We start from the raw sequence: 17,270 nt of genomic DNA, 5'->3' as shown, positions 1-17,270 counted from the left end.
ACTATCTCCGGTCCACTTTAAGTGATTTTTTGGCCTTTTTGTGGTCTATACTCCACATTATTTAATTTTTCAAATATCAAGAAAGAATTAACTTCTTTTTTCCAAAGTAACTCTTAGAGTAAAGAGCTCAGGAGTATTTGTTGTATTTCCAATGAACAAATTAAGATTAATATGATCAATTATATTATTAGTTAAGGCTAAAAGGCGAATCCCTTAATATATGTGAAAACAGCCAAAGAAATCACTTAAAGTGGATTGGAGGTAGTATGTCAAAATTAATAATGCAGCAATGGGGTTAATTTTGTTATTTTGCTGTTTTAATCTTTGTATTATTCTTATTCTATATTTTTCTCGTGTAAACTACGGCCTTGTCCGAGCCCCGTTCATTCCAATCTGGGTTTAGGGTAGCGGGGACGGTATAGAAGGGAGGGAGACCGAGAACGAGTCATGAGATGGGTCCCAGTATCCCGAATCGATGCCGATCCGGTATCCTACCAAATTATTTTAAAAATTAGTCATTAGCAAAGTGCTGATTTCAAAATTAGCTGTTGGCGTCAACGGCTGATTTCAAAATTGGTCGTTAGCAACAACTAAAAACGGCTAAAACAGTCCTCTACCCCCCCCCCCCCAAATTTTTATTTTAATTCTCAAGCTTATTAAATTACATTTTAGCCGTAATTCTAAATAATAAACACCTTCCATCATTCTTCATTTTTACTCACACTTCTCTAATTCTCTCTCTCTCTAAATTTGCTAACCATCTAAACTTCAAGTATTTGGGCAAATATTTGGAGCAAATTTCAAGCTTCAAGTTTCAGAATTTATTTAGAGCTAACGGTTATAATCGTCTGCTTTTATGTAGACGTTTGGTACACTCAGTCCATCTCTTAATTTCATTAATTTTTGTAATTAATTTATTATATTTCAGTTAATTTAAAGTTTTATTCTTAATATTTTTTTTAAATTATGGATCCTAAAAAGATATTAGGCATATCCAACTCATTTTCTGGAAAAAAAAAAGTAGGATTATACTCATGTTGATAAAACTTATTTTAGTCAACTCGTCGGCTTTTATGATATTAATTCGGAGGAGCTATAAGATAATGAAACTTTAGACTGATATTTTGACAATGATTTTGGTAATATTAATGAGAAAGAAGAAGATGAATTAGATGAAACACTATCTAGTCCAATTATAGAAGCTCCAACTTAAGACTAAATCTCAGTTTGAAGCTTGACCTTCCCATGTACCTCATACTAGGGGTAAGGTTAAGGCAACATGTCAGAGAAAATTACTTATGTTACTGCTTTTTACTCTCTATATCGATGCATATGTTGCTAATTATAACAAATGTGGATCACAATTTGCACATGGATCCAACGGAGGAGCAAATGGCGGGGGAAGAGGGGGGGTTAAGGAGACGGTTGGAGCAAAAAACACAAAGCTGCATAATTACAAGCTCGAATAGATGTCGGCCTAGTACTGGATCCTAGCGGCGTTATTGGCACCCCTATGAACTGTCGAGGGTTCTAATTGTGTCCAACAATAGTTAAAACCTGCCACTGATGATTTACAACATCCATATAACAATGACAGAAATATAGGAAAAATAGTTGTTATCTATGGCTTACCTTTTAGTTTTCCTTCTCACCAAGATTTTGTGCATTATATACAAGAAATGTATAATTATACTTTTCAAGGTTTCCCTGGAACATAGTTAGAAAAGATATTTTTAGATTTTATTATGACTATCTTCAGTATATATATTGTGTATTTTACTACTTAATCGTGAAATGTCTTATCACTTCTCATATATGTCATAGTCCTAATGATAATGATTATTTAATTGTTACATATCATTGGATTTGATTATAACTAAATTTCCAAAAGCATACTATTTGTTATAAATTTATTGATGAAAAAATAAATGAAGCAGCATTTGCATATATACCCAATTTTGGGGTCATAATTAAACTTATACTCACTTTGCACAAAATTTTGCAAGCCTGCCCACTTTAAAATTAATTTCAGATTTATCGCGTCTTAAGATTAAAAAAAAAATTAGTCGACAGTGCAATGCACTTAAGGCCATTTAAGTCTAAAGTACAAAAATTCCACTTAAGATGCACTTAAAGACAAATACAATCTGAAGTGCAATAAATATTTTCATGCACTTAAGGTCAAATAGGTCTGAAGTGAAAAAAATTGAACTTCGAATGCACTTAAGGCCAAATAAGTGTGAAGTACAACCAATATTTTTATCCACTTAAGGCCAAATAGGTCTGAAATGCAACCAATATTTTCACTCACTTAAGACCAAATAGGTCGGAAGTAAAAAAATTACATTTCGGATGTATGTAACGATCCGACCGGGTCGTTTTGCTTTCTAGATCTATGTTCTCCTAATTAAGACTCCTCGTATATATCTTAACTATTTTATGAGTTGTTGGGATGGTCAGTTTGGGTTTGGAAGAGTTCGGGTTAAAATAGGACCACTTGGTTCCTTAATAGTGGCCTAAGATGGCCAAGTTTGACGTGAGTCAACTTTTTTAGTAAATGACCTCGTAACTGGGATTTGATGGTTCTAATAGGTTCATATTATGATTTTAGACTTGATTGTATGTTCGGATTGAGTTTCGGATGATCCAGGAACGTTTCGACGCTTAATGTTGAAAGTTGGCGCATTGAAGGTTTTCAAGTTCTTTAAATTTGGTTTGAAGTAGACTTCAGTGTTATTGAGGTATGTTTGGGATTTCGAGCCTAAGAATAGGTCCGTAAGGTGATTTATGACTTGTACACAAAATTTGGCGTCATTCCGAGTTGTCTAAGTAAGATTCGACTCGTTCAGAGCTAGTTGAAAAGTTTGAAGTTCATAAATTGATTCAATTTTGTTTTGGGGTGTGATTCTTAGTATCAATATTATTTTGTGTATTCCGAGGGTTCGAGCAGGTCCGTATTATGTTTATGGACTTGTTGGTGCAGTTGGACGGGGTCCCGAATGGCGTAGGTGAGTTTCAGAACACTCGGAGTTAAGTTCAAATTTCTGATATCTGCTGTTTCGATTTTCTTCTTCGCGAACGCGGAGAAGGACTCGCGTTTCATGATGAAGGAATTGGGTGAGGGAGATTTTGTTCAACGCATTCGAGAAAAAGATCTCGCGATCGCGATACTCTGGGCCACTAGCCATCGCGTTCACGTGAGGAGGCTCGCGTTCGCAAAGAAGGCTTCGCATGGGGGCTAGACAGGTGAAATGCCTTTCGCGTTCGTGAAGGGATGGTCACGTTCACGTAGATTGGCAGGGCATGTGCTTCGCATTCGCGGAGGCTTTCTCGCGATCGCGTAAGAGGTTTTTAGGGGCTTGGGCAGTTTTGCCCTCGCGATTGCCAGGGCTTGTTCGCGATCACGAAGAAGATAGGCCTGGGTAGTGTTTTAATTTAAAACGGGACTTAGGTCATTTATTTCATTTCCACACATCTCTTGGCCGATTTTGGAGATTTTTAGAGAGTGATTTTCACCTAGCATCTTGATAAGTGTATTCTACACAATGTGAGTTTAATACATAGATTATGGATAGATTTTAACATAAAAATTATAAAAATTTAGTACTTTGTTGAAAAACCTAGGGTTTGATAAAAATGAGATTAGACCATGAATATGATTATGTGTAATGACCCGACCGGTCGTTTTGAGTTTTTGTACTTTGCTCGCCAGTTCTCGGGCATGGCTTGTCCCGTGTGATGTATTATGACTTATGTAAATCATTGGTTTTGATTTTCAGGGTAATCAGAATGAATTTTTTGAAAGAACAGTTCTCAGTTTGAAGCTTGAAATTTGAAAGGTTTGACCAAAATTTGACTTGTTTGTATATGATCTCGAATCGGAATTTTTATGATTTGGTTAGCTCCGTTAGGTGATTTGGGACTTAGAAGCGTGAGCGGAATGCATTTCGGAAGTCCGTGGAAGGTTTAGGTTTGAATTGGCGAAATTGAGATTTTGGCGTTTTTCGGTTGATAGGTGAGATTTTGATATAGGGGTCGGAATGAAATTTCGAAAGTTGCAGTAGCTTCGTTGATTCATTTGTGACGTGTGTGCAAAATTTCAGGTCATTTGAACGTGGATTGGTTGGGATTTTTTATCAAAAGCATAATTCGGAAGATTTTAGAATTCTTAGGCTTGAATTCGATGCAAATTTGTGTTTTAATGTTGTTTTGAGCGTTCCGAAGGTTGGAACAAGTTTGAATGATGTTATGGGATATGTTGGCATGTTTGGTTGAGGTACTAAGGGCCTCGGGTGAGTTTCGGGTGGTCCATCGGGCCACTTCATGTTTTGAAAAGTTGTAGAAATTGTTGATCAGTGTTGCAGAGACAATGGCCTTCGCGTTCGCGAGTAGGCCCTCGCGTTCGCGAAGGGTTAGCTGGTGAAGGCTGGAATTTAGCCTTCATGTTTGTGAGGCAGGCTCTGCGTTCGCGAAGGGCTGTGCAATAGGTCATCGCGTTCGCGAGAGAGTTTACGCGATCACGAAGGTTTTGTCTGTGGAAGCATCGCATTCGCGAGTGGCAAGACGCGATCACGAAGAAGAATTTTTGGTCAAAGCTGGATTGTGCTTAGCGAACGTGAGGCTTTGACCGCGTTCGCGAAGAAGGTTTTTGAGGCCTGGGCAGAATGTTTAAATAGCCATTGTCCGCGATTTTGGGGATATCTTTCACCATTTTTGGGTGATTTTGAAGCTTTTAAAGAGGATTTGAAGAGGGATTCAAGATATAACACATGAAGGTAAGATTTGTGAACTCAATACTCAATCTTATGTTGATTCTTACTTGTTTAATCATGAAATATGTGGAAATTAAAGCCTAAAATTGGGGAATTAGGGCTTGGATTTGGAGAGTGTAAATTTGAAATTTGAAGGGGCATTTGAGGTTCGGTTTTGATGTTCTTGGTATGTATAGACTCGTGAGAGGATAAGGAACCTATTGATGTAAAATTTATCGGAATTCAAGATGTGGGCCCGGGGGTCGGGTTTGAGCAATTTCGGGATTTTTGATGTAAATTGGATATTTTCGAGTGGGCTTTGTTCCCTTAGCATATTTTAATGGTTATGTACTGATTATGGCTAGATTTGGAGCATCCAGAGGATGATTCGTCAGGGCAAAGGCATCGCGGGCTAGAGTTTGGACCAGATCGAGGTAAGTAATGATTGTAAATGTTGTCCTGAGGGTTTGAAACCCCGGGTGTCACATCGTTGTGCTACTTGAGGTGACACACACGCTAGATGATGAGCGTGAAGTCGTGCACCGTTGGAGATTGTGACTTGGTCCGTCCCGTATGACTTTTAAGTCGCGTATTTGATTTGAAATCATATGATATTCCATATTTTAGAGATTGCTATTATATTTTGGGTTGTATGCTATGTTTGGGGCCTTGTGCCGACCTGTTGAGACCCTTAGGGGCTTTTTTACTATTTTTCCTCACTTTATTTGTTTTGAAAGCATACCCTCAGTCATGATTTACCTGTTTATTGTTTAAATCTGGTTTTATCACTTAATTTCTTAAATGTGAAAACTGTTTGGGCTGAGTTCCCTGTTTTACTGATGGTCCGAGTGATTGTGAGGTTGATGACTGAGATAGACTGAGGGTCTGATTGTGAGGGTATTGACTGAGATAGACCGAGGGTCTAATTGTGAGGTTAATGACTGAGATAGACCGAGGGTCTGATGGTGAGGTTAATGACTGAGAGAGGCCAAAGGCCTGGTTGTGAGGATTATATATTTATGGATCGGGCTGCACGCCGCAACATATATATATATATATATATATATATATATATATATATATATATATATATATATATATATATATATATATATAGATTGGGCTGCACGCCACATCGATATATTAGGTCGGGCTGCACGCTGCAACGATATAGCGCTTGGGTTGTAGGAGCCCCTCCGGAGTCTGCACATCCCTAGTGAGCGCAGTCGACTATATATACGGATCGGGCTGCACGCCGCAGTGGTTACTATATGGTACTTATTTAGTGTGAGTGCTGAGTGTGAGCGTTGATTGATGAGAGTTGAGTCTCGAGTGACTGAGAGGTTTGCCCGAGGGGCTATAGATATACATGTACATGAGTGATGCTTTGCCTGAGGGGCCTGTTTATGAACTTACTGTTTTTCACTCCTTCTTAAAGTGAGTTTTTTTATCGAATATGTTGATTTATTACTGCTTTCACTCGTCTTTAGATCGAGCCTCTATTGAAAATGTTGAGAACATGCTTTAAACAACCTTCATTCAAACTGAAGTTTTTAAGTTATGAAATGGGTATAAATTTCTATTTTGCCCGAGGGGCTGTATACGAACTATGTTTTGCCCGAGGGGCCGATTATGGTTTTCATCTATTTTATTATAAATGATATTGCACCCCTACTGAAGCTGTTGGAAAGCATTTTCAAATGATTTTTACCAAAAGCTGGATTTTAAATGAGACGATTGAATCGTATTCTGATTTGAAAGCCTGTTGTACTTATTGAGTTTATCATAAATGTGGATTCATCGTTTCCTACTGCTCAGTCTTTATTTACTTTTATTACTTGCTGGGTTGGAGTAATCACATTACTCCTTGCACCTCGTGTGCAGATTCAGGTATTTCGAAACTCAGTAGCGGGTGTTGATTGCTCAGAGGCAGAGCCGTCGGAGTTAGCAAGGTGGCTGCACGACGTTCGCAGCATTGCTTCCCTCCTCTCATTTTCATTACTGTATTTAGTACATTTTTAGACTCTTGTTGTATTCAGACTTTGGTAGATGCTCATGACTAGTGACACCCCAATGTCAGACTTGTGTAATTATTCCGCACTTTTCTTTAAAAATTTATTATGAGAATTATTGTTTATAAATGGTATAAAAACAACGTTTATTGGAAAATAGTTGATTCGGGAGTTGTGTCGGTTGGCCTAGTTTCACGATAGGGGCCATCACGACCGGGTCAGTTTTTGGGTCGTGACATTATGGCATTGAGTATTAATTATATATTTGTGTTCGTGAGGTTATGGGTAATCTTTATTTATTAAAAAATTTAGAATTCGGGCATGTGGGCCTGGGGTAAATCTTTGAAATCTTCCAATTTGGTTTGGGTAATTACTCTAATAGTTAAATTATAAACTTTTGAGTATATATTGATTAGTTTGTACAATATTTGGCTAGTTTTGGATTGCGTGGCACCGATTTGAGGCTTTTAGTGTGAATTGTGGACCGGGAAGAGGACTAGGAAATGAGGTAAGTCTCTTGCCTAACCTTGTAAGAGGTAATTATCCCCGTAGGTTCTATAAATGGTTGTTTGCTAATAATTGTGGATGCTACGTGCGCACGATGTGACGAGAGTTCGTAGGTAGCTAAAATCATGCTTATGTCCGGGTAGTTTTAGAACTCTACCATGTATTACTTGTATTATTTGCACCCAACTTGCTAGTTTAATTACTTAAATTATAATTGAAATTGCATAAAGGATTTGTAAAGACTGAGCTTCACTACTTTGGCGGGTTTACTTGACTGTTAGTGAAAATTATGCTTTATTTGAGTATTATTCTTACTTAGTAGCCATTAATCGAAGTTCATAGAGTATTCTCTCTTCCTGTGGATCGGGACGAATGCCTCAGTAGTATATTAGATGCATCTATGATTCGCGCTGGTCAAACCTCGGCAGTGTACACAATATTCTAGATCAGGTCGCACGACCTCAGCATAAATCATGCGTGATATTGCTCGGAGTCCGATTATACTTGATATTTCTTCCATGGCTTGAGAATTTATAATCACTTTATGGATCTTATATGTTGAAATTAGTATGTGATATTTGGAGATTTTTAATTGATATTTAGTTCAAGAACCACTTATTTATTGTTCCTTATTTTGTTGTTACTTATATATCTCATTCCTATTTATAATTTCTGCACTTTATTTATTTACCCTTAGTAAGTGTCTATATCGACCCCTCGTTACTATTTCTTCGATGCTAGACTAGATACTTACTGGGTACATGTTATTTATGTACTCACACTACACTTCTACACTAATCATGTAGGATCTGAGACAGGTGCATCTGGTGGCCATTCAGGCGCGTACCCTATATACGGCTAAAATTAGAGAGTCCGATTTTGTGATCATTATGGAATTTCACAACCCGTCTCTAGAAGGCTCGAGGCACAACTCAAGGTTCAGCCCCAGGGGTCCCTATGTTCGACTTCGGGGCGGTGCAAATCGGTGGCTATGATGCACAAGCGGGAAATTCCTAAGGCACGTGGTTAGAGTTGACTAGGTCTACAAGAATAGTATGAGTCTGTACAGTGACATTAAATGGTTGTACCAGCCGCATATCTTTGTAATAAATACACATGTACTATGTTGGGATTCCCCCTCCTATATAAAGGAGACCCTTATCATTTTGTAAGACACATGATATTCAATACAAGAATAAGAACATTCTCTGCTCTCTAACTTAAACATTCTCCACTGTCTTTCCTTTGATTTATTGCTTACATTTATTGTTCCTCATTTATTACTCATCATTAATCATAAAGAGCCCTTATTGAGGCCCTTGGAACTGTTAGTCCTCCATTGATCGTCCCCAGTCAAGCTCATTAGCTCAACATCGAGGTCCAGCTTAGGCCACCCCGAGACCCCGATTCGCATTCGTTCGGTTTGAATAGCAACACTGCATCTTACTCTTACTCTTACTTTCCTAGCTCACACTTAGCATCTATTGCCTGACAACTAGTATTAAAATAAATCACGTATTTTAAAACCACAAAATCAAATATAATTGTAACTACCATTTTCAAGGTAAACATACCCCCGCTACCCGGAGACTTAGTGGTAAGCTGCTTCCTATGCCTCGTTCTGCAGCACCCGAAGGCTCTTCTTTGTTGTATTTATTTTTCTGTCTATCTTACTCTAGACATTAGTATAAGAGATTTTGTATATTCTACTAGTTTGCTTGTGCACTTGTGATACCGAATTTTAGGAGATTCTAATAGATATTTCATGATTTTGATTATTAAATTCACTATTTCACTCATTTGTTTATTTCATGCTTTATATTATTACGATCACCTATTAATCGTTCCCTTATTAAATAAAACCAATGACTTTAAAAATATTAAAATGGACAATTATATAGATAGTTCACCGTTGGCTTACCCAGCGGTGACGTTGGCGCCATCACGGGCTATAGCGGGAATTGGGTTCTGACAATATACTTAAGACCAAATAGGTCTATAGTGCAACTAATGTTTTCATGCATTTAAGGCCATGTAGGTCTGAAGTGCAAAATTCAGAAATAAAAATTTATTCTTCGAATTTCAAAATTCAATACACGATTTAACACCTAAATCTATTCCAAATGAGCTCAAATTTGAAACATAACCTCCAAATATTATCAAGAACAAAACTGAATCATCAATTTGTCAAAACAATAATAAATCTAACAAAAATCATTTTGTAATTAAGAAGAAGGAGAAGAAGAAACCCTAAGCAGCAACAAAACATAAAGTGTCACAACAACTCACCACTGTAAAATATCATAAACTACCTTAAAATATGCTCATAAATACCATATGAATTCATTGTCACCTTTATTTTCACAGCGAAGGAGAAGAAGAAAGAAGGAGGAGGAGGAGAAAAGGGCCTGAAGTTATCTAAACTTTGGGTACTAATTAAAAAAATTTAAAAAGTGAGTACAGATTAAAAAGGGGCGACCAAATAGGACACCCCGTGAAAATTTTACCATATATTTCTGTAACTGTCATAGAAATTATTCAATTTTATGGTATTTCGATAAAATATTAATTATCTCATTAGAAAATGCTTCTGCTAATACCACTGCAGCAAATAACTTAAAATTTTAGAATTTGCCCACTTTATGACTCAATTTTCATGTTATATGTGCATATTATACTTTTAATTTGGTTATAAAAGATGATATTGATTTATTTGCCGCTTCTTGTGCTAAAATACAATATATTTGTTCCTGCATTTTTCATGCTAATAAAAGCGAGTAAAATTCATGAATTTAAAGAGTGTTGTATTTATGCTGAACTTTCATATAGAAAAGTTCAAAAATAAGTTTGTAGTAAGTTGAATGCTATCGGTTTCCTATAAAAATGATATTTAATTCACATAACGTTAACCCTATTAATCAAATTATCGAGTTTAACTGGGATAAAATTCAAAGGCTTATTAAATTTTTAGATTTTTTTTTTATTATGCTACAAAATAAGTTTCTGGTATATATTATCCTACTTTACACAAATATTATGGTATATTTGTGAAATTTCAGTTGTATTTGCTATGTATAAAAAAATGGATGCATATATACAAACCGTTGAAGAAATGATTTCAAAATTTAAAAAGTATTTTTTAATCATATTCCCATCGTTTATTTAGTTTCTACTATACTTAACCCATATTTAAAATTACGAGGTGCAACAGAACTTGTTCGTAAAATTTATGAGAATTTAGAACTTTATTAAACTGAACGGCCAACTCTCTCTCTCTCTCTCTCTCTATGTGTGTGTGTGTGTGTGTGTCTGTATATATATATATATATATTTAAAATTACGTGGTGCAAAAGAACTTGTTCGTAAAATATATGAGAATTTAGAACTTTCATAAACTGAATGGCCAACTCTCTCTCTGTGTGTGTGTATGCCAAACTAAAGTTTGATAAGTATAAAAATATGACAATTCCAGACAGTGCACATCCATCTTCAACTTCTAAGGCTAGAGTAGAAGATAAAGTGTGAGAAGGTATGGAGGAATTGTTGAGTTCTGAGGACCAAAAAGAATTAGATCCTGATGGTTCATAAAGGATTCTGTAGCAAGAAACTCTCACTTCTCACTACACACAGAATTGGGAGTGACAAACGGGCAGGTCGGGTTGGATATGATTCGGGTCGAAAACGGGTAATGAAAAAATAGATCAATTATCCGACCCGACCCATATTTAATATGGATAAAAAATGGGTTAACCGGCGGATAATATGGGTTACCATTATCCATGACTTCTTGTATATGATCACTTTTGGAGAATTCTTAGTCTCCCTAACTTGAGGAACCCCCAATTTGAAGCTTTACAAATGTAAAAGTTAGACTCATTGGTTATCCATTGATTATCTATTTTCTAAATGGATAATATGGTTCTTATCCATATTTGACCCATTTTTAAAAAGTTCATTATCCAACCCATTTTTAGTGGATAATATGGGTGGTTAACTGTTTTCTTTGAACCATTTTCCACCCCTACGCAAAATAAAAAATACAACCAAAATACCTAATATACTACCGGAACCACTAGACATTAACCCCATGGAGGAGGATGCTAATCCTGCGCATTCCTACAAGTAAATGCTTTTAGACAAGAAAGATACATCCCTAATGGAATACTACGCAAATGAGCTTGATAAAACAGGAAGCGTTGTAAAGGGAAAAGAAAACATAGCCTCAATCATCCTCTCTTAAGTTGATAAAAACCGGCTATATGAACCATGACGTTTCTAGGTCATTATCAAAAATTTTGGTAGAAGAATGCCACATCATCTCCTTCGATCCAAACTAATTGAACTATGAAACCTCTCCGAACAGTTATCTTTAATTGACTTAGGATGTAATTTCTTTATAGTCAAATTTGAAAAAGAGGAGAACTTGATAAAGGAAATACACCAAGGTCTATGTTCTTATCCAAAAATTTCCTCTTAATCAGAAAGTGGGAACCAAAATTTGTCCCACAAGAAGCCACCTTGTTCTCTACTGCTATATAGGTGCGCCTACCGCAACTACCAACTGAATTCTACGACAAGGAGATACTGGAAAAAGTTGGACGGAAACTATGAAAACTTCTCAAAATTGATACGTGCACATCAGCTACGCTAAGGGGCAGATATGAGCGAATTTGTATACAAATTCCACTGGAAACACCAGTTGCGACATCCGTCACTATTGGGGACCACAAACAAGCGGTGATATAAGAAAAAAAATATCCTATGCACAGGATTCGGGAGGATGGGTCACACCCTAAAATCGTGTACCCACATACAAAAGCCCCCTTCCCCAATACAAGACCAGCCTGAATGCTCCTCTCCTAAAGTTAACGTCGACGAGGAGGAGGAATGGAAAACTGTCGTCTTCCCTAGAAGAAGGAAACATGGACACCCCCTACCACAACGCCAAGCAACAACAACACATGAAAGGAAGGAGAAAAACACCACTTCAACTGGAGGCATCCAAGTCTAAATGTTAGATGCAAACTCCGGTAAGTTCCTTGAAACTAAAATTTTTCGTTATAATTCTAAGTCTAATCCTGTGCAGGCTACCAACATAAACCATGGGCCAAGGAAAATTACTCCTCGCTCGATGAGCCAGCCTACCAGGAATCAACCCATACGAGAGCAGCCCAACACAAGCACAAAAAGGAAAGCAGGCCCGGAAGGGGAAGACCCAACTCTTAGCAAAGAAAAGGGACCTACAAATCAAAAAGGGGGTGTCCAAACGGCCCCAGATAAAACAAATCAACAGGCCCAACGGGACCAAGTGGGGGCTTGTTAGTGCAACAGAAAGCAGCCCCCCAAGACCCCAAACCCCCATCTACCATAGAGGGCCAGACCCATTCCAAGATCACCGCTACCAATGATGGACCCTACAGAGCTACATCACATCTACCAAATAACTTTGCAAAAAACCCCTCCATGGATACTCAAGTGCCATTTATGATAAACCACCAAAGCTCAGGTGATTTGACCCTTTTCGTCAACTCAACTAGATCCATATTTATTTCAAAACCTAGTGTATTAAACACAAGTTACGAAACACACAACATGGGTGTTGATTTAATCCCGATATTAGTAATGACTCTTGATTACCCCAAAAATCCCCTAATTAATACCCGCCCAAAAAAGAAATACCAAAAAAACCTAAAAATGGATCAACCCTTCAAACCCCCGGTCGTTCTGACTTCCATCCCTCCACCATAAGACCACACTCTGGCGTTTTGGCCGGAGATAGCACTCCACGGCTAGGGCATGTGCTATAATTTTTAGCTGGAAAACTAGCCAATCACTCTCATCATCTAAAACCCGGCCCACATGGCAAGGGTTATAACAAAAGCCCTAAACAGGGGTTTGGTTATGTTTGGATCTCAGCTTTAGCAATCAATGGTTCTACAGAGCATCTTCAACCCTCTGCAACCAACTAACGACACTCCATCAGAGCACAACCTCATGTAGCAGATCTTCAACTCTATCCCCTTCTTCCCTAACTCAGCAACACCAGACCCATCAGCGATACCCCAGTTCTCAGTGATGGAACAATGGCCTCAGCAAGACCCTTCATCTTCAACGCTGGAGAAACAACAATCACCTCCACTGGGGAACATCTTGAAGAAGATAACGAAGGCTTTAGAGATACCCAAAGGCCAGAAAACCATCAAAGAGATGGAAAACCAGAGCTCATACTACCCAATGAGAACAGACTCCCTATGGCTAGAGGCAGTAAGGGCAATGGAATTCAGCATGGACTATAGCGAGACATTAATACTACTCTGTCTCAAAACCCTTGTCAGATGTGGATTGAACCTGTCCTATCATTAGAACCAAGGTGTGATGAAACCACTGCTGGCTCTAACTACAGTCATGAGATCTTAAACGCCAATAGCAAGGAGGAAGGACATGATGCCTACCCAGGGGAAGGAAAAAGGCATTGGCAGGAACTCCCCAAACAAACCAAAACCCTCTAATGAACTTCATCATATGGAATGTTAGAGGGGGAAACAATATGGAGTTCAGAAGACACTGCTATGAGAAGATCAAAATGCATAAATCGACCATGATAGTGCTGCTAGTAGGGGTGTACAAAGCAAACCGGTAAACCGCACCAAACCGACAAACCGAGTCAAACCGAAAAAAAACCCGACTAGTGGTTTGGTTTGATTTGGTTTGGTATGTAAAAAAACCCTGACTATAATAGGTTTGGTTTGGTATTGACTAATATAAGTCAACCCGAGACCAAACCAACCCGATATTTATGTATATAATTTTTAAATTTATTTTATACAAAATAAATATTTATTATAATAAAATTTATATATATTTATTTTAATTTTTATCATTATCTTTTATTATTAACATTATATTTGGGCTTACAATTTTAGCCCACTCCATATACATCTAGCAAGCCAAATAAAGCCCAAAAAGAATAACAAAAGTAAATAAATATAAAAGGAAAAATACCACATATGGCATCGACTTTTCTGCCAAAAGCAGAATACTTTTCCCCCTAAATCAAAGACCCCTGGATTTTCCCACCCATATCAAAACCCCTAGCTTTATCTTCCCCAAATTGAAGATTCCAAATCTGAGGTCGTTGAAGCTTCTTTCTTCAGGTAAAAGTTCTTGAAACTTATTTCATTTATTGTTCATTTTCTCCTTTAAGTTTTGTTCTATGTCTAAGTTTTATCCTATTTCATAATATTTTCTTCTAAATAATTTTTTTAGTATTAATTTTTTGAACTTATTACCTTCAGAACCAATTGCACACTCTAGTTTTCACTCATTTCTTGGGATTTTTGGTACTTTTTATGGTTTTGGGGATGCTTTTTTTTTTCCAGAATATAACATTTTGCTTCGAAAGTGGCTATCTTTTACGTTGTTGTGCCCTTTTACTTAGTTTTATATCAGAAAGCATATAACTATTGTTTTGAGATTATAATTTTATCTTTTATGTGCAGGATATCTTTTCTCAGATGGAAACTACAACTTCTGCACTAGATGTGGAGGTGATGGTAAACAACCCTTTGACTATGCCAGCAGTAGCTCAACAACAAGGTCAAAACGCTCCTCATCGACGCACTCCTCCTAAAAAGCAAAAACGAACAACTCGTCCAATACCTTCTAAATCCAGAAATACTGGCAGAGAGACGTCTGAGATCTGGAATCATTTCTCTAAGTTTACTGCTAAAGGAGGTAAATGTAGGGCAAAATGTCATTATTGTCCTAAAACCTTTGCTTGTGAGAGCAAGAATGAGACTACTACATTATGGACACATTTAAATGAGACATGTCACAAGTGCCCCTTTAGAATCGTTGATAAGAGGCAATCAACATTAAAACCTATCAAAGAAGGGTGGCTAGGAGGAGGTTCAGGTTCCACTCAAAGGGTGGTGTATAATGTGGAGGATATTAGGAGAGCTATTGCGGAATTTGTAATCATTGATGAGCAACTGTTTAGAGTTGTTGAGGGAGAAGGATTCAAAAAATTAATGGCAAAAGCCTTGCCTAATTTTGAATTACCTTCCCGTGTAACTATTGCTAGAAACTGTTTAAAGATTTATCAAGAAGAAAAAGAAAAACTCAAAAAGCTTATCAAGAACCAGTGTGTATGTATTATTAGTGATACATGGACATCATTTTAAAATTTAACTTATATGGTTGTCACTGTACATTGGATTGATGAACAATGGAATTTACAAAAGAAAATTCTAAACTTTTTCCAAATATCGGATCACAAAGGTGAAACTATTGCTAAGAGAATTGAAGAATGCTTATTAGGTTGGGGTATTGAGAATTTATTTACAGTGACCCTCGATAATGCAACTGTTAATGATGCTGCCGTTAAGCATTTGAAGGTGCGCATTGATGATTGGAAAGGGGTAATACCTGAAAATGAGTTTTTACATGTTAGATGTAATGCTCATATTTTGAACTTGATTGTAAAAGAGGGGTTAGATGAACAAATTGAGCCCATTTCTCGTGTAAGGAATGCGGTTAAGTATGTTAGGTCGTCCCCTTCAAGGTTTGATTCTTTCAAGTCATTTGTTGAGAAATCTAAGATAGACAGTCATGGTCTAGTGAGTCTTGATGTTGAAACTAGATGGAATTCGACATATACCATGTTAGATACGACTTTGAAATTTAAAAAAACCTTTACAAGAATGTATGTTGATGACCATAAGTACCAAAAGTATAGTCGAGAAATAAGTGTAATAAGAGGAAATTCATCTATAAGTGATTGGAAGAATGTGAAGGCTTTTGTCAAGTTTCTTAATATTTTCTGCCAGTCGACTTTGAAATTTTTAGGTAGTTTGTATGCTACGTCCAACTCTTTCTTCCATGAATTTTTTACTCTTCGAAATGCTATTATCAAGTATACTAAAAGTGATGATCTTATTTTGGTTGATATGGCAACAAAGATGAAAAGTAAGCTTGAGAAATATTGGGGTAAATTTGAGAACATGAATATGTTGCTGTTTGTGGCTGTTGTGTTGGATCCCAGATACAAGATAAAGTATGTGAACTTCATTCTTAGTGATGCATATGGTTCCTTGTTGGGAAGATTAAAATCTGAAGATATGGCAGGTTCTTTGAATCGCTTATATAATCACTATAATGGTTCTTTTTTTGAGGATTCTAATGATAATATTAGAAGCGATACTAGTATGATGAGTGAAAATGGTGATCTACTGCTATCTAAGTGGGAAAAACACTTGGCAGATGAGGGAAATATTGAAAAAAGTCTGATCTTGAGATGTACTTGATGGATGATGTGGTGAAGACAAAGGATTTTAATATCTTGAGTTGGTGGAAAGCTTCATCTATTAAATATCTGTTGTTTCAAAGATTGCAAGGGATGTTCTTTCTATTCCTATTTCTACTGTTGCGTCTGAGTCGACTTTTAGTACAGGTGGTCAAATTCTTAATTTATATCGGAGTTCTTTATCGCCAAAAAAAGTAGAAGCCCTTATTTGCACTCAACAATGGATACGATCACCTACCAAAGAATACAAGTTTCAAGACAGTTTGGAAGACATCCAGAAAATTGAACAAGTTGAAGAAGGTAATTTATATATTCAATTCTTAATGAATATTTTTTTAATATTTTGTATTGTTTAATCCCTAATATGTGAATTATTTTATTTATTTCAGAATATTCAGACTCACCTTTGAGAATTGATTAGCCGACTCTATTCATGATGCACCATCTGTGTGAGAAGGTATGAGAACTTATTTGATCATTCTTGATACAATTTTAATTTATCGATATCATATCTATGTTCTGTTGATACATCATCTGTTTGAAATGAGTATGAGAAATTCATAGCTTGAGTTAGAATTCCATAACCTTCTTAAAATGTCAATCAAAGTTTCATAATATATGATCTCTCATAGCATGCTTCCTCAGTAGCTTGAGTGGGTATTTTATACAGTATTCCGCAGTATTTATGTATATCTT

The sequence above is a fragment of the Nicotiana sylvestris genome, chromosome 5 (assembly GCF_000393655.2).
Source record: "Nicotiana sylvestris chromosome 5, ASM39365v2, whole genome shotgun sequence".
Lineage (NCBI taxonomy): Eukaryota > Viridiplantae > Streptophyta > Magnoliopsida > Solanales > Solanaceae > Nicotiana > Nicotiana sylvestris.
This window is presented reverse-complemented; position numbering follows the sequence as displayed.